The following is an 18,939-nucleotide window of genomic DNA, read 5'->3' as shown; positions in this document are numbered from 1 at the left end:
AATCCATTTGGCTGTGTTCTTACCTTCCCTCTTTGTCATGTATTAGGGTGGAGTTCAGGGTTAGTTTACACAAGTTTGGAGCCATATTAGGAAAACAAAAAGCCCTACCTCCCCTATTACCAGCTAAATATTTCTACTAGACAGGACAATTCTGCTTATCAGTGAGGAATGATTTAGAATAGTTAAAGGTATTTCTGAGACCACAGTCTTAGATAATGGGGAATGCTTAATCTGGTATGCAGTACTACAGATTTAGCTAGAAACAGTTATAGTTAAGTAGCTATCTTTCTAGGTCCATTTCCTAGATCTGAAATAGCAACACCTTTTACCAATACTCATTTATCTTACACGTTTTCCAACAGTCCAAATAATCAACTCTGCTGGCATGAACATTTGTATAAAGCAAATGCTAAAGTTGCATGTGAACCTTTGTAGAAGCATAATTTAAATCTGACCCTCCAAGAATTTTGGTCAGAATGTTTGTCTCATTAAGAAGGAAGATAACTGACAGTCAGTATTTCATCAGAATACTGGATCAACCATAAGGGAGAATTAAACAGTCAGAATATTAGATGCAACATACAAAACATTTTGAATTATCTTCCCACTATCTGAAAAAATAGGAGTTAAATTAATGCCTATTCATTTGTTTGTGAGTTACTTGGATTACCAATAGCTTTCTTCACATACAGATACATTGATTACAGTGCATTATGTTAATTTCTGCTTTTAAGAAGACAGATTCTTTTCATTTTGTCTATCTAGTAACATGTAAGGTCTGAAGCTGCATCAGATTATGTTTCAAAAGTCAGCAGATTGTCCTGGCAATAGGATATTTCTGCTGACCTATGCATCGACATGATGCTTCAAATGCTCATTCAGAAGTTGAACAGGCGAGAGGCAAAACAAACACTATTAGCACACATGCTAGTCTGCATCAGAGCAAAATGATGTAAAATCGCTTTGAAAATACAGAACTCATAATAAGTATTAGGAGATCATATACACAACAGACAATGTCTTTATGCTTCAGTTGTGACTCTGCTGAGAAACGAGTCTGAAAATTGCAAAACTTCCTGTTATATTATCTTTCAGAAACTTCCAGGTCTGATTCACTCAGTTTATCTGAGAAATATTTTCCTCCATTGTCAGTCCTGCAAACTGACCTTAAACACGAGAGTCAAAAGATGTGCTCCTTCAGCTATGAATACAACACTGAAAATCACAGTTGGAATCACCATTACTCCCCTTTCATGATACAAATTATTCCACAATTGTGAAGACTTAAATGTGCCAAATTAAAAACGCAGAAAGAACAAAAGAAAAAGAACTTCAGTAAGATAACATTAAATGTGAATAAAATAAAACAAATAAGAAATGCTCTAGAGACTATAAGAAATAATCATTTATCTTCTTATTTGTTGAGACAGCGATATTAGATGGTGAAAGAAGGGTTCTACAACAAGAAAAAAATGCTCCTCAACTCATTGCTGGTGTCCAGCTTACTGCAGAAGATTCTTGTAAATTTTAAAGCAGGGAAATGCTGACACTGCCTAGCAACATTTATCGTTTCTGTTCCCTCGCCTTCTCCACTGAGCTGGGTCATACACCTCACTGCTAGCACAGGATGCGGTGCAGAGCAACCCTGGGGAGACACAGCACTGGTCAGCTGCACAGCAGCACGCAACAGGCAGCACTGCAACACCCCTGGGCTTCTGGGGTCCAATCAGAAGAAAAGTTATAACCCTATTCCAGAAGTAAATTATAAGGTAATGTGTGCCTCCTGAAAGTAAATCAATTATTTTTTTCCAGCAGGTACATTCAGAATATTAGTCCCATTCCTAGAATTAAGAAGTAACCCTTTTAGAGAAAGCAATACATCTCTGATTGAAACTGCATTCTTTTCAATGCTATAAGAAACACATTTACAAAGCTACAGTCATTGAAAAAGTCTCAAAATTGTCCTATTTCTGCTTGTGTCCGCTTGTGTGGTTTTGATCCTAGTAAGCCAAAACAGACATGCTTTTGGACTTCAGCTTTCAACAGCTGGGATCCAGTCAGTGGCCCAGCTTACCCTACTCGGGCCCCCCAGTCAGCTCTCCCTCATGTGAGGGTCCCCAAGTGCTACTCGCTGCTGCCACTGCACAGCCTCCTCCAAGGCCTGCTGCCACCCCCAGCACTGCGGGTCGCTTCCACTCCTCACGGGTTCACTGACACAAGGTTCAATCAAGCTTTGCAAGTCCAAAACAGATTTGCGATGGAAAGAACAGGGAGATTCTCTTGTCTGTTTACTTTTTAACAGTATTAATTTCAGATCATGGTTTTATGTAGAGTCCTGAACTACTTTGCGTCTGTTAACAACGGGAACAAAGTTTGCTGAAGGACTTTTAGAAGAGAAAAACAGTTCTCAAAAAACTTGCAGTGTTTTAAAATGCATGCAGATTTTTCTCTACTAACTCATCCTGTAAGTTACTAAAATTAATGACACTGAGTCCAGAAGTGAATGCAAAGAATTAAGTTTTTAAAAATGTTTCTGGTTCAGTTCAGCTTTTCCCCCAAATATTTTATTTTCCAGTGTATTGCTCATTTGTTCAAAATTGACAACTGGACAGTGCAGTGCCCCTTTCAGGTTCCACTTTTATAATCCACAGAATCTTTGTGTTTAATCTTTTGTTAGGCCCTCAAGTTCTTTGATGCATGCACATTATTTTCTAGTGATTGCCACCACATGAAAAGGGTGTTAATCCTCTGCTAATTAACAACTTGTTGAGGTCAAAAGGGGTCAGCACTTTACATTTTTGGATTTAGTGAATTTTTGGTTCATTGGAACTTCATGTTCTCATCAGATCAGCTATTCCATTACTCTTTTCCTTGATGTACCTTGTTCCACCTCTGTGAGAGCATCCTCTTATGCTTTTAGCCTACCTAGAACAAACTAAAAGCAACTTCCTTTTGGTTTGACATAGCATAGAGTTTACTCTAATTTTTGAGTAACCAGATTATCTACCCTACAATTACTTTGACTGCAAAGTCTATTGCTTCATGCCTGCTCAGTATTTTTCTAGTTATGGAATGGACTTGAATAATTTTGATAGTCATACTACTTATCATCATGTACACTTTTACTCAGTATAAATACAATACAATCTTTTCACAAAATCATTCACAGGTAGCTGGACAGGATAGAAAAGTGAAAAAAATCAGTATTTTTCTTTTCTGTTGGAATCATTTTTTTAAAAATTTTTGCCTCCTGTACACTTTTAATTATTCAGTAAGGTGTATAAATATTTCTTATTACCTTATTAATCTTGAAACTAACTTAACTACAGACAAATTTAATTTATTTCACCTTTACATTTGCTGAGTGCAATGACTGCATAGTTGAAATTCGATTAATCAAGTTTCAGGAACTATTTTGTTTCTCTTTTCACCTGATATTAAGGGAACAAAAGGATGTTTTCTTTAGGAAAATGATTTGCACTAAGAACATTCTTATCTAAGCAAAATTAACAAGATAGATTATTTTTTCCGTAATACCTCAGCAAATTGTTCTTATTCTCTACATGACCACATGACAATCAGATCAGACGACTGGTGAAAAAAATCACACTGCCCTATCTGTATTCTTTAACAGCTTCTGCAACTTGAAGGAAAGTAGATAGCAGAGCTGTAAATGTTTTGTTTTGCACTCAGTTCCCAGAAAGTGGTAAAGATGCATAAGAAAAGGGATCACACACACACACACAAAAAAAAAAAAAAAAAAAAAGAAACAAACAAACAAAAAAGATGAACGAAATTGTGATTATGAAGAGACAGTGTAACGAAGATAATAATGGCAAGGCAGCAAAGCAGCCCATACAGATAAAGTCATTCAGAAACTCGTCTAGCTTTATCTTGCCAGTGAATTCCACAGTTTAATCAGACATGGTGTGTAAAAGCACTTCCTTTCTCGAAGAAGAAAGAAAAAAAAGACATTTTTCTATCTTCAGATTAGTTTGAAGATCTCTCTCATCCCTTGTGTGAGACACAAGGAAGACAGGCAATCCCTATCTCTCTCTATAAGCTTCAGTACTTGGCATTTTTTTTCCTCATGACCCATTTTAATTCTTTCGCCTTTGTAAATAATTAATCCTAATCTTTGCGGTCTCCTTAACCCAAGTGCCATGCATTAGCTTCACCGTTTCTTCACTATTTGAGAATCCATAAAATACTAAAATTCTAAAATACTCTAATAAGGATGAGGAAATTCTCTTTCGAAACATTGGCTCTTGGTCTAGATGAAAATTACAAGAAACTGCTTAGAAAGAAGTAAAACAAAACAGAAAATAAAGCAGAGACTAAACAAATAGCCCTGTGTCTGTCACTTGTAATTATAAGTCCTTCAAGAATTCTTTGAAAAAATACAAAACCACCTAAAACTGAAGTGCAGAATCAGCTGCACACACATGGGCACACTGACTAATTACATGTTATGTAAACGATGTTTCTCAGACAGCACTGTATAGATGATAGACCATTAAGACAGTTTACAACAGGAAGTAGAGGATCTTACCCTTTTAAATCTTGATTAAAGGAAAAATTAATTGTATAAATTGCTTGGTTTAAAATGATTTTGTTATCTTAAGCTCAGTAAAATCTTATCACAGAGGTGATTCATGATCCAGGATGTGTCTATGTTGTTGGACAAACAGAATACCTCCAGGGTACTGAAGCTCTTTGATTTCATTTATGCAGATATACTTTAAAATCAAAATAGTTGAATAATGCTTGCCTTTTCAGTATTCTCTCTTTAAGATTCTATTAAAGCATTTTCCCTTTTATTAGATTATTAACATTAACTTTTATTGCTTCTGCTTTTCATTTTTAGCAATAGATTTTTATGCAGATAAAATAGTCATTCACTTGAAAGTCTGTTTTTTCCTAGCCTGTTAACCAAGTCAGGAATTTCAGTGTAAATATTAGCATTAATAGTGCTACAATTTTAGCATTTGAAGAAGTTTCATTACTTGAGGATTTGAAGTATTGAGATAAAGTTAAATTAGGCCACAAGAAAATACATTTTTTAGAAAAGACGATGACCTAAATGGTGAATTGTGACAGCAGCCAAGTAAATAACTTAACAAGAAAAAGCTTTGCAGAATATTGATTTAATGCATCACTTAAGCAACAGAATATCTCAAACCCGCATTATCCATGCTCTATTTCCCTGTACCTTGGACAGTTTATCTATTCACCTCTCTCAAAGGAACAAGCACATATTTCTACATGAATTGTTTGTCTCTGATGTACAGTTTTTAACAGTATGATAAAATTAATCTTCAGTATAATTCTGCTTTTGAGAAAGATACTAATTTAAAGAAATTTTACAATGCTGGACTTAAAAAGCTACAGAAATTTAAGCAAGATCTCAACTATTGCTATTATCCTGAAAATATGTCAATGCAAAATGAAGATTTTCAATATGGTAAAAGACTGCAAACTGCATTATAACTTCATTTTACAGAATTTCTTTAAAAAATGAAAAAGGCTTGCCAAAAATCTGATACAAAATTATAGTGATTTTAAAATATGTCTTCAAACATTACGTGGAGGACAAATACTATAAAGGTAATGAAGTCTGACAGAAGCAGGAACAGAGAGCAAAAAAAATCTACTGATGTTCATTTTGTATTCATTTTAAGAAACGGGTGAAATAATCCATATTTTTTTGTTTGTTTGCTTGTATTTGTGTGTGTTTGATTTTTCTAAATCTGTTTTATTGCCCAAAGTAAAATTTGGTTCTCTGAAAATGATTTCAACCAAAATTAGCCTTTATCAATGTTATGTCATTTCGAACCCATGAACGACAGCTCGCTGGCTAGAGGTGTAGGCAGTCTGAATTCTGAAATTTCCTGCATGGTTGCAGAGCTAGACTTGGCCAGCCCCAGTTGCCACATCAGGCTCTGCATGTAGGCACGGCTGCTGTCAAAGCACGTGTTTAACTGGTTCTACCAAAGTCCTGCCTGTAGGCTGGGTATTCTGAATGAGGTCCTTTCCTAGATAGTCACAAGGAAGCACTTAAAGGGTCTTTAGTCGGGTAGGTTTGGTTTTTCCTAAGTAAGCACTCAATCTTATGGAAAATAAATGATTTTATGAAAGTGTGCTAAGAAGGCAGAGGTACTCAGCAGGTGGTACAGGAATTAAAATGGTTAATGGGAGCCCAAAGGAAACTATGATTTCCAAAAACATGGTCAAAGTACCATCCCTACAGAAGAGTTTTAAATCATTGTCTATGCATGACATCTTCAGTGATTTTCATCACTGTTACCTAATCTCAAAGATGTCCCTCTGGAGATCACCAAAGTGTAGAGAGGTAAATTCAGTACTGACAAAATTAACCATAGCGACTTTAAACTCCTGTTTAGCAACACCTACTTTTCTAGTAGAACTGTTTAAAATGTTTAGGTCTCTTCTCAGTCTTAAGGTGGCCACAAGGTCCTACTGAGCCTCCCCACCACACTGTGACAGATAGCTCCCAGGCTGTTTGTAGTCTCTCCTTTGTAATTTCTGCAAAGCAGATTTAAAGTATTACAGAAGTTACCTCCTGGCCAGTTTTATTTATCTTTTACAGCTAAAGGATGCTCTAAAAGCATCCTTGGAGCCTATCTGACCACCCTTGGCGATCTTCCCAGCTGAGCAAGGCAGGGAATTGGACTCATCTGTTCACCTCATGTTGATTTGTCGTCTGACATCTGTGTCAGAGCAACACCCTGTATGAGCAGACACTTTGATGCCACTGCAGCTTTATCTCTGTCAGAACTAGAGCTGGGCAAACTATTTACTGCAAGTAATTTATTCAGCAGATTCCACCCTTTCTTTAGTTTAAGAGTTTCCTATACATGTCCTAATTAAAAGAAATAATTGGCTTATTACTCAAGCACTTCATTCGTACTTGTTTCCTTTGTCTAGAGGTGTGCTGAATAAAGGCAGGGGTGAAAGCCTCATGCCACTTGAGACTCTGAAACCCACTCTCCTCCTTGATTTCACTAAGGATCTCAGCCAAGGCCCCTCATGCAAGAAATCTCTAGTCTAGATTGTGATATACCACAAACAAGGTCCATAAAAACAGCAGGAAGAAAGAGAAGCAGAGCAAAGGATGTGGTATTAGGATATTTAGATACTATCATGATGACTATATATAAAAAAAACAAACACTGAAAGATATTACTTAAAGCATGAGGACATTTAGGAGGGCACAGGATAGGATTTTATTCCCCTACAAGGATCAGACAAATATGTGAACATACTTCCATGACTGCAATTATTTGAACAAGTGTGGTTTGCATTGATTTCCCCCCCTCCTACTTTCCTCCCCCCTGCCTCCATCTTGCTCTTTACCCAAGATCAAAATCCTCTTGCTGAAAGAATTCTTTGCTCTTTGGTGTATTAGAAATTCATTAATCAATATAGAATACGTAATCCAATATATAATTAAGGATAGAATGTCATTGCTAAGTACCAGTCCTATTTGACTCTATAATATTATAATCTATTTCTGAAAGCATCTCTACCCTGCACACACCTAGCGAGGATCAGTGCCTTAAGGCAGTAAAGTATCAAGCTGTATTCTCTGCAACGTCTCGTGTTTTACTAGCAATTTCAAACTCCTCTGTTCTTCAACATTCACTCACTAAACTACGTTGCTTAAATTATTAAATCCTTTTAATTTAAATTTTTATAAGCTACCAGAGGAAAAAATGCATATCCTTAAAGTAACAGATCTGGCTTCTTGCAAGGAAAGGTACAGTATTAGCACTGCCTTTATACAGTATTAATTTCTCTTAAGAAAAGACTAAAAGAAGCTGTTAAAAAAGTAGAATGTGGAAGACAGATGGTTTAAAAGAAATTCCTTTGAAACCACCTCACTTTAGGACCACCCAAAAGTGGAACAGAAATGGGGCAAATTACCTGCTATCTTTATCCCTAACAGATTGAAATAGACAAATTGTCAGACAACAAATACAAATTGTCTGACAAACTGTCAGACAACAAATTTCCAAATGGGAGATCCATTTAAATCAAAATTATTATATAAAAAAAAGAAAGCCTCAAAGATTTATTATATTGTTCCCACAATAATCAATATTTTGGATCAAATTTTAATATATTTTAACTAATATATATTTTACTGAAAAACTTGCAGTTGCAAATGACTTGTTTCCCTGCGATGCTTCATTTTCACAACAATCCTGTTCCTCTGTTGCAGACAGTGCTGCAGGTGCTGGGAGTGGCTGCTGTATTTAATTTTGTTACATATAGTGTGAAATACTTAAACATTCATCTATTTCCTGTGTGAAAATAGAGATGATTTATCCCAGGGGAAGGATATATTAAATAAAAAATTACGAAATTAGACCACATACAACTTTTACATTAAAAGACTTCTGCATTTTAAATGTGATCTGGTAAGTACTATCATTCTTCACTAAATTCTGTCACAAAATGTTGATACACTTCAGATTTTTAAGCCAGTAGAATATTTTACAGCAGATGGAAATGAGAATATAAAGGGCCAAGTGCAGACCTCCATGAGAAAGTGGCACTTCTAAACATAATTTATGAAGCTTATATGCTTATATGTTACATGGGAGAGCAAAGAACTTACCTGAAAACAGAAAGAACTACATAACCTCATTAGAGCAGTCTGAGGAAAGAAAGACCCCTTACAGTCATCAAGTCAGACCGCCCCCATCTGAGCCCCTCATTCTTAGTGAAAATCAGACCAGCTGACTTTCATGCTCACGTTATTACATAGAAGAGAATTTGGTTGTAATGAAAGGATTTATGGGCAAAAACAACTAGAAAAGAGTTATAAAAATGGATTTGCAAAAAATTCAGAAAAGCTCCCTGGAAAAAAAAAAAAAAAAAGAAAAAGAAAAAAAAAGAAAGCATTATTTAATAGAAATCACCAGGCTTTCTGGAATCTGGAGATGTGATCTAAATATTGTGCAAGTATCTTCCACTTTAGTGGAACCTTAAAGATTGCCATGTATTTAATGCATCTTAAACTTGTTGTATATCAGCTTAAAAGCACTGTTGGTTCTAACTCTGTTGATCAAATCTTGTTGGACATCATAATTCTGCGGCACTTTGAATATAGCCAAGTTCTCAAACATTTCTATCACCCAATTTCATCAGAACAACATTGCAGTTATCAACTCACTGTTTACAGAAAAAGCTACAAATTTTAGCCCTACAAATACAGTTGTTATCAGATTGTTTTAATTGTCACTGCATAAATCTTCTAAAAATTTTAGAATAGATTAGCTGAAAATTCAGGATTTTTTCTAACACCCTCAGGTCATCTGAATCAAATGTTGATGAGATCTGAATTCCTGATCAAAAGTCCTGTAACCAAAATCAGATTTGTAAACACGAAATATCTAAAAGCTTGAAGTATTTCATATTTCATATGGGTCAAGAACATACTCAATTTGAGGATTGTTTATAAGCCTACAAAGGAAACAGGGATACATTCCTCTGACTTTCAGAAGTAGTGGGATACTGACTCCCACTCTGTTTGCTGAAAATCTTCCCAGTATCTCTTGTGTTTTTTATCCACATAGCATCTACATAAATACCAAGGGGAGAGAACGGAATGAGAAAGAAATCATTCCTTCCATCCATCAGTGGTTCATCAGTGAAACAAAACAATAGGACAACAACCCGCCATCCTCCCCCCCCCTAAAGTTATGATACCAACAGCTTTACTGTTTCTTTTTCTTTTTGTAGGCAGGAGATACTGCAGCCTGACCAGCTGGTTCACATACAGCACAGATGACTACCTCAGATAGCATTTTAAGAAAGTTTCGCCTTTCTTGGTGCAGGAGAAAAGAGCAAACATTCCTTCAGAGCTCTCCTATATCATCTGCACTGGAACCACTCCTCATGCTACCTTAAGGCTGCTCTTAACTAGTCTATAAAACCATTTCTGGAATATATGCACACACTACAAGTTGTGTTCAGTTTCCAGGCTCTGGAAATTTCTCCCTGTGAAATGACCTTTTGGTATCTTATCCACTTGCCACTACCAGAAATTTTGCTTCTTCTCTATCTTCTTCCAGCTTCCCAATGTCTCTCTTTTTTTTTTCCCCCCAACTGATTTATTCTTTTCTCATGCATTACCAACAGTCATCACAGTGAGGGATTTTACTAGCAGTGACTAATACAAGATTTAAACTTTAGCAGATACCACCTACTGCTGAATTATAAAAAGCAAAGGTGTACAGAACAGCAAGTATTCTCTGCCAAAGTTGCAAGCAAATATACAGTCTATACAATAAAGAGTAGTCATTTTCCACAGGAAGAAAAATAAAGAGGCTCATAAACACTGGGCAACATGTAGTCTACATTATTCATGTGATGGTATTGCATCTGATTTTCTGAGGAAAGAGTTAACGTTTTTTGAAGTATCTATTTATATAATACAGTACATCAACAAGCACACTGCCTAAGTGCCTTTATTCAAAGTATTTCTGAAAGAAATTTATCTGATGTTTTGATTTTTGCCTAAATGTGGCACACATCATGATAAAGCAGCTGAGGGGCAAATTGTTTCCTCCCACTAACGGTCACTGTGCTCAGATTTACACAGTAAAAATCACGAGCTGTTTTGTGAAGTTTGGGAATGCACCCCACACGAGAGGATCAAGGCCATTCTATTTTCTCCCCTCACACCATATGCTCTCTAATAATTCCAGTGAATCAAAAAGAGATCTTTTAGTGAAGACCATTTCTTACTTACTTCAGCCTTTTCTTTCCTAATGTTCCCATGCAGGGAACTGTGAAAATTCTTAGGAACAAGACCTCTATTAGGCAGGAGTTAAGCCTATGCTTACATCTTACTGATTCAATGGAATTTTAACACAAGTTTAATTAAGTATCAAGTCCATTCTGTCAATGGATGGAATCACAGAGGACCACATAACAGCGACAGCATGGTCTCCAGAATGACAGCTCTGTTATATAGCAACATCATGTCTCACATAAGCATCACTGTAATAATAAGAGTATTTACAAATCAATGTTCTTGACCATATTGTGATAATTTTATCACACTTTCATCCTTTGACTCCTATAGTTATGAAATCCTTTCCAGTATCCAATAATGGAGGAAGCAGCAGTTTGTTAATCAAGGAGAATTAAACTGATGTAGCTTTAGTCTTAGTTCTGATTACTTTTCCATGGAGATGATACGGGGAACAAAATCTCCACTGAATATTCAGAGGCATTTCTCTCTCTGAAGACAATATTGATGCTAAGGTTTAATACACAAACACATCCACTTGCATCACCTAAGGCTTTGTCTCATGACTTTAGAAGTACAGGTAAGCAATCATTGCTTCTGATTCCCTGTATTTCCCCAAAATTCACCCATGATTTGTTTGAGAAAACAGCTAAACAGTATTAAATGAATTCATACGTTTATTCGCTCTCTCTAAATAGCTTTCCAACATTTAAAATCAGGAATGAACATTAATGAAAAAGATGTATTTAACACAAGACCGTGCACTGATCTTAAAAACAAAGATTTAACTGCACTCTGGAATAAGGTTTATTTTGTTACTATTTCTTCCCACTTTAATTGAATTAAATGACAACCAAAAAAGTAACCAAATTATGAAGACCACCAGCACTGTGAAAAAAAGAAAATGTCTCCCAGGGTTTTCAGTTCTCTCCCATCACTGTTCTGGAGTCCAGATGTGAAAGCCCAATGGAGTCAAAAACATTTTTGGAGGGAGGAGAGAAAGTTTTGATGCTACTGCTATAGCTTTGTTTTATCCAAACCAGACAATTGCCTTTCTTCATGAAGATTAACAAATCCCAAACCCAACAATTAAAGAAAATATTAATCCCATCTTTTATGTGTTATTACTAAGCATTTTTTAAAGCAAGCCTGCTAAAGAAGAATAAATGCTCTGCATTTTCTTAGCACTTACAAGCATAGAAAGCTTTCCAATAGGCCTACTTAGCTGGCAGTAAAACATGCAGTGTTCTACATGTAGCATTTTTTCTGAAGTCCTTCTTGTCAGGTGTGTGAGTAGATTTTTTTAATACGTATTTTTTTGTGCTTAGGTATCGAGCAAGCTCATATCGATTTTCTGCAGCAATACCAGGTGCAGGCTGCAGAGGAACATTCCCATATCCTTTGCAGCTACACCTGGAAGACGGTGTTCAACAAAGTGATGACAAGGCTGGTCAGCAAGGTGATGATAAAAGTCTAAAAATAGCTTAAGAGAGTCAACTCCAAAGAGAAAGACGCATTGTCTTAAGGTGGTCTGAACAGGCCAGTCTGGTAGAAACAAAAAGATCTCCTGGCACCAAAAGCTAGGCGTAAGCTGCTGAATAAGAGCGCGTACACAGCATGAGTACCCACGATGTAGCTTGTCGGTGCTTGGCCCCGTGTACTCCTGAGGCATATAATGAATTAACTACCATAGAACAGTTATTCTGGAAAATTTCCAAGCCTAGTTAAACCCTTGGGCTGCTACATTAGCGCCCTAAGTTCAGCAGTCCCTCAACAGGAGCCACACATTTAGGGTATTTAAGCAGCACTGGTCAAAGCCCTAGAAACAAACCTGCTAAGAGAGAATGGACACTGAGCCTGACAGATCTGTCATACCTCTGCTTTCTGTGGCTCTGGGAAATATGCATGTGGGATTTGAGAAAGGTCTTTTTAATAAGGGTTAATTGGAGAAGTATGTCACACATGACTGAGTACCGTTTCAAATTACTGCTCACGCTGGCATAACTAAATCAGGCACATGACAGTACACCAAAATAAGGAATACTCAATTTTCTGCCCTCTTATTTAATATTAATAGTTTTGTTATTCTCAAAATGTCATAATATCAGCAATTACAGATATTTATCGAATTCTGTTGCTTTGTACTGAATACTTTGATTATATCATGATAACTAAGGCATTACTATATTGTAATATTCCCAAGAGATTAAATAACTTAAAAAAATAGTTTCCATTGCCACACAAATTACTAGTATAGGTCTTGGGATTGCTGGATTTAATTGTCCAGCTTGTGGGATGCAAATGCTCAAGTTAGATGATTCTAAAACAGTCCTTTCCATGCTTAAAAACCTAGAAAAGAGAAAATAACTACCTTTTAGCCAGCCAGAGTAATTCCCATAAAATTATTGCACAGTCTGTTTCACTCTAAAGTCTCTATTCCTGAACCTAACCTGGAGAAAGTCACTTCATGTTTCCCTGCACTGCCCAAGTTAACTACAAGCATTTCCTGATATACCGAAGACGGGCAGAAAAAGGAAAAATGTCGACTTGAGAAAAGCACAGCTTCCAATCCCCACCCACCAGCTTCAGTCAAAGGGATGACTTCAGTCCCTTTCTTAACTAATCCTGTCACTGTAAAATCCTACAGTCATTCTTCCACACATAAAGGGAAAACGGACTCACTAGGAGGACCTAGACTCTTTCAGCTTGAACTGTTAACCAATGGTGGAAATGCAAGAACGCTGAAGTTGTGCCTTCAGAGCCAATGGAGTGGATTTGTGTGTCCCACATGACTGTGTTTCCCCTGTCTTTCACATGGGCAGTATTTAGTTCAATTCAGAACTGCAGATAGTATAGCATGCAGAGCAGCAATGGGATGTCTGAGCACAAGTGGCTGACTTCCAGGCGACTTCAAGAAACACATTTGCACATTTCTCCTGAATTAAACTGGAATTCTGCACCCTTGACATCCTCCTACTCTCCTGGTGTCTGTGGAAGGAAACAGCGACCTGCACAGCACAACAAAACTGTGAGTACGGGGCTATTTCTTTTTATTTTCAGCCTGAAAAGCAAATCCCTTAAAACTGTCAAAATGCTGTGTGCACCAAATGGAGGGTTACTTTTTTGAATGAGATGAACAAATATGAAAACTGTTATTCAAATTCAGAAATATTTCTTGCATGCTTCAATAAAAGAAAAAAAGAAAGAGTTCTCCAGGGTAGTGCCTGCATGCATGCTGCATGCCACACTGCTTCCTGACATAGTCAGCATGCTGCTTTGTTCATAAAGAAAAACAAAGACAAAAAGCCCTACACACGTACGTTGTTCACTTTTATTTGTACTCTGTGTCTAATCATGCCTGATCTGTCCCCAAGGGGAAAAAATAAAAGCAAACTTTAACTCCGCCAGCAAGGGCAACCCAGACTTTGCATTCATCTGACAGTTATTATAATTAGCTATGAAAGACAGCAAAGACACTTTGGGGCAAATAGCTCTTACATTTGGAACAATGAAGTCGAGCAAGGTTCCCATCCCACCCCTTCCACGGGGGGAGGGGGAGAGCGGGCGGCTGGGGGAAGAGCAGGGCGGATTATGGCTGTACTGAGAAAACACTGCCGTGCAATATCTGGACTCGCTCAGCCTGAGGAGAGGCTTTTTGATAAGCAACTTTAACTGCCTCTCCATTGCAACTGGCAGTCGTGCGGGTTCCTGGCAGGCAGGGAAGGGAGTGGGGCTCCGCACAGCACAGCATTGGGAGGGTGGGTGGAGGGGGCACTGGGGCCGAAGGGGGCAGAAAGAAGAGAATATTCCTAGTAAGAGGCACTGCAATCGCTTCCCAGATCTCCTTAAGCCCAAGTTGCTTTCTGGGCAAGATTTATGAGACTTCTCAAACAGAAGCAACAGACAAAGCAGAGCTTTTTCCTTCTCTGGGAAAGAAATCAAACCCAAACGATAACTGCAGAACAAGAAGCACTGATTTGTATTTCTTTCCAAACATTCATGAGATCTTTAATACGATCTTTCCCCTGCCTGCTCCCCCCAGCTCCCTGCAAAAGTTAGATCCTGAGAACTACATTCAGAGGGGAAAAAGCAAAGACAATAGAAATCTGACTCGGTCCTGGCTGGGCTGGATCTCCAGTAAAACATGTAGTGAAAACAGTTACTAAGTGAAAGAGGAGCAGACTTCTTTTTAAAAAAATTTAAGTGCAATAAGGAGAAATTGTTGAAAGACTCCAGACGCTACTAATTATGGCTTAAATAAATCTTCCCGGACAGATGTTTGCTTGCTCCCACTGTGGGGAAAGGAACGTTAAAAGAAGCGTTTTTCAAAAAAAAATAGAGGATCTTGAGGTGAATTTTTAACATACGATTTTTTTTTTTAAAATACACCATATTATTCTTTGTCTGCCCTCCTATCTCCCCTCCCCCACCGCCGCCCACCGCGCAGACACCTGAAGGCTAGACATAATGATCAACAGAGCTGCGCTGCCTCGCTGGAGCCCAGCCAGGTTTTTTTCCCCTCTACAATCAAGGAGCCTGCACGCAACGCACGGCGAGCCTGCTGCTCTGCTATGTGCACGTCAGGAGGAGTCTGAGACGGGCCGCAGGGAGATTTGAGGCAAACACAGCTCTTTTCTCCCTACGTTAACCTCGTTCAGTTTTGACTTCACTGTAATTCTTAAATAAAAGAAGTAACTCCATAAATACATACACATGCTATTGTACAAAACACGTGCTTATGTGCGCACACTTCACTCTGCATAGCTACAGCCCCCACCATTTCTGATTTTATGGTGGTTTCTACTCCAGCTTTACAGTCACCGCAGTGCTTTATGCTAAGTTTATGCATTAGTTGCACAATTATGTGCAGCTCTTGTCTATCACATTAAGATATTCTGTATGTATACAATACCCTGGATAAAGGAAAACAGTGTAGAGCTCTATATCTGAAAGGCGGTCATACTGAAACACTTCAGCATTTGCTTTCAGAGAGATTAGCAGAATCTCCAAGACCATTTTGTGGCAGTTTTCTACCCAGCAGCAGTCAGAGGCTTTACGGGCAGGCTTGTCTGCAGATGGAGGGAGGGAGCATGGCTGGGGCTGCTCTGGTCATTCCCGCAGTCAGCCTGGCCCCACCGCAGCCCTTCTACTGCTGGCTGGCCCAGGGCCACCACGTAAGAGCTGGGCTTGGGCACGCAGTGCTCCCAAAATAGTCGCCCTCTGTCTGGTGTGGCTATGGGTGGGGTTAGCAGACACCCAGGGACAAGGCAGACTGAGAGCAGTTTTTGCCTTTTCATTTTTAAATATATGCTGTGTGGACCTATTTTCTCCAAGTTCTTTGGATTTGTGTCGCCTTCTGGTACAAATTATGGTATGGTACAAATTTCAGTATGGACTTTGTGTGAACAAAACTGAAGATATGTCTTTATACATGTGTGCTTCTAATTTACTCCCTGGAAAGTCTTAAACTATAGTTTAGCCACCCTAACAAGTATCTTGCTAGAAGGATAAGACTCGGGTTTTTTAGGTATTTTCTTTAATGCTGCTAATAGACACAAATAACAAAGGGACCCAATATTGATAGCCCAGATATTTAATCTTTACAAAAACTTATCAGCAGCAGAGATGTACAAACAAAAGGCTGCATCTAGAGAAAACACTATTCTACAGGCAAGGTAAAGATTCCAGAAAGGAGATTTCAAAGAAAGAAAGAAAATGAATTGAGAGCTACAGTCACATTTGCATTGCTGTATTTTTTACAACAAGGAATTAAACACTTATTTGATGGAACATTTTACATACCTTGTATGTAATATCACTAGCTGATTCAACACAATGGTTATGTAAGTACATGCTTATAAAATGCATGTCAGTATACCTGAGTTCAGTAGTATTAATATGCTACTTTCCTTTCTACTTTTTTTTTTCTCTATTCTTTCTGGAATGTTATATTTAAAAAAGAAAATTTGTCATGTTTTACAAATGAATTTCAGAATAATGACTGCAGCTACATTTTGAAGTGCTGACTTATTTTCTTAAGTAATGACAATAAGCAATCATATTTTTATCTATTTCCTAAAGGCTGAAATCCAACACAAATCAATTCCTAGAAATTTCAGAAGATTTATATACTACTTTGTATTCAAATGAATATTTCAACTGTCAATGTTTGTACTGTATGTCAATGCAAAACTAATGGCTAATCACATAAAAGTTGAGCATTAAACCTGAGCGTATGAATGCAGGCCCCTCAAATCCATATTTAGTGCATTATTCTTCTCCCAATAAGGCCTCCTGTTGTTGTTGGGGTTTTTTTTTGTTTGTTTGTTTTGTTTTCTTTTTGTCAATGTTTGGTGTTCAAGAACTCTTGCTAACTAAGTAGGATTGGTTACTTTTACCTACTTTTGTCAAATATGGCATTAGCCTCCAGCTGCTGTTGCCCAAGTACCAGAGATTTGGAGAGATGTGATTTAGCTTTTTACACAAAGAGTTAATTTATTTTTTTTTTTATATGAAAATTCTGACCTCTATTTTTTGCTGATTTCTTTAAACTTTTAAATTGCTGTTGATGCTGAAAACAAAGCAATTGAGGAAGCTCATGCATATTTATGACTCCATTCCTTAAAAGTTTGATGTTTATTACAGCTCATACCTTAGTCTATGGCCTGCAAGTGGTTGTGCAAACTCCATGGTGCTACTCACAGAAACTTCAAGTTCTCATTTCTATTCAAGTCCTCCCAACCCCTCTATTCCCCTCCTGCTTCCCCTGTTGCATCTGCTTGTCAGAACCTTTTCTTGTTCTAGCAGAAGTGCAAGTTTTAATCATAACAATAAAGTACTCAGGATTGCTTCTAAAACTTTCAAAAGATTGCCTGTTTTGCTTACACCTTTACGTAGCAGAAGTAACTTGAGAGTCTACCAGAAACACTGTCAGTCTGAGCAACTTAATGGCGTAAACGAGCTCATGCATTACAGATAGGAAGAGGACTGCACACTGCATTTTTATAGATAAAAAACACAGAGTGGTTTAATGTAAACAGATTTCTGTTTGATATTTTGGCAAACTGTTGTAAAGATCAAACTATGGCTGAGCCAAAATGACTTTCAGCATGGTACAGTTAGACCAGATGGCCACGTGTTCTTTTCTTATTTAGATGAGACTTTTCCTTTCAATAACATCTTTCTTCCTGACCTGCTTAAAAATTCCAGCGAATGAAATCAGCACAGGATTTTCAATTCTAATTGACCATGTGCAGAGGAAGGGCCAGTAGAGAAATCAGTAGAGCCATTGTAAGGCATACTGCATCAATCTCCCCTTTGTCTTGAACCTTTTCTAGCATGAGCTAAAATAATTAAGAATATTTAATTTATATTATTTGTACAGCAGCAAATCTAGTTGCATTCAGGCAAAAATCGTTATGAATTCTTCTCTTATGAATGTGTGCAACAAGGAATGCCTATCACACACCAGACAAACAGGTACTCAGCATCATTTCATTCTGAAATATTCAAGAGAAAAAAAAGCCCTCAAGCAAAGAGTAAATAAAAAAGGAAAGGTGTGGGTGAATTAAGGCATGATGAGCTGCTTTCCCCTTTCTAACAAGGTGAGAAAAAGTAAAGGAGATGGTAATTAAATAAAAAAGAAAACACATTAAAAATATAAAAAATATATTTTTCACTATCCAAAGTGTCACCTTTAAAATATTTGAAATCTTCAATTGCTCTTAATTTGCCTATGTGGATTTTGTACACACACCTCACCCACAAGAAGTGAGTTGTAGATAATGGTCTCACTTGTGTCTGAGAGCTACATGCAAAGTACAGACTATAAATAGTGTACATATCACGCATGAGCATTATCAATGCACACAGATTGCATCACAACAGTCTTACCTGCTGTTTAATTGGGATTTAATGAGATATCATCTGGAGACTAATATAGCCATAATCATTGAGTTTTAATAAGTAGAAGAGTATGCTAAAGATGCATGAAATCCTACATATACATTTACGTAATCCACAGATAACGTAAGTGGGTAGAAAGAATATTTTAGAAGGAAAGAAAGAGTATCAGTTGAAAGCAGCACAGAACAAAGTTTTCTTTATCCTCACAAGCATAAAATTTGGAAACAGTTTTATTATTACTATGTAAC

The 18,939-nt window shown here is 37.3% G+C and overlaps 1 long non-coding RNA gene across 3 annotated transcripts in view; it reads left to right on the top strand.

Moving 5' to 3' along the window:
- Positions 1-13,471: 13,471 nt before the first annotated feature.
- Positions 13,472-18,939, top strand: part of LOC116230561 (uncharacterized) — a 62,542-nt gene continuing 57,074 nt past the window's right edge. For all 3 annotated transcript variants that reach the window (XR_016469150.1, XR_016469149.1, XR_004167260.2), the window contains exon 1: positions 13,472-13,814. This is a non-coding gene — a long non-coding RNA (uncharacterized LOC116230561). The remainder of the gene's footprint in view (positions 13,815-18,939) is intronic.

This window comes from Phasianus colchicus, chromosome 9 (genome assembly GCF_987193195.1).
Source record: "Phasianus colchicus chromosome 9, bPhaCol1.hap1.1, whole genome shotgun sequence".
Classification (NCBI taxonomy): domain Eukaryota; kingdom Metazoa; phylum Chordata; class Aves; order Galliformes; family Phasianidae; genus Phasianus; species Phasianus colchicus.
This window is presented reverse-complemented; position numbering and strand designations above follow the sequence as displayed.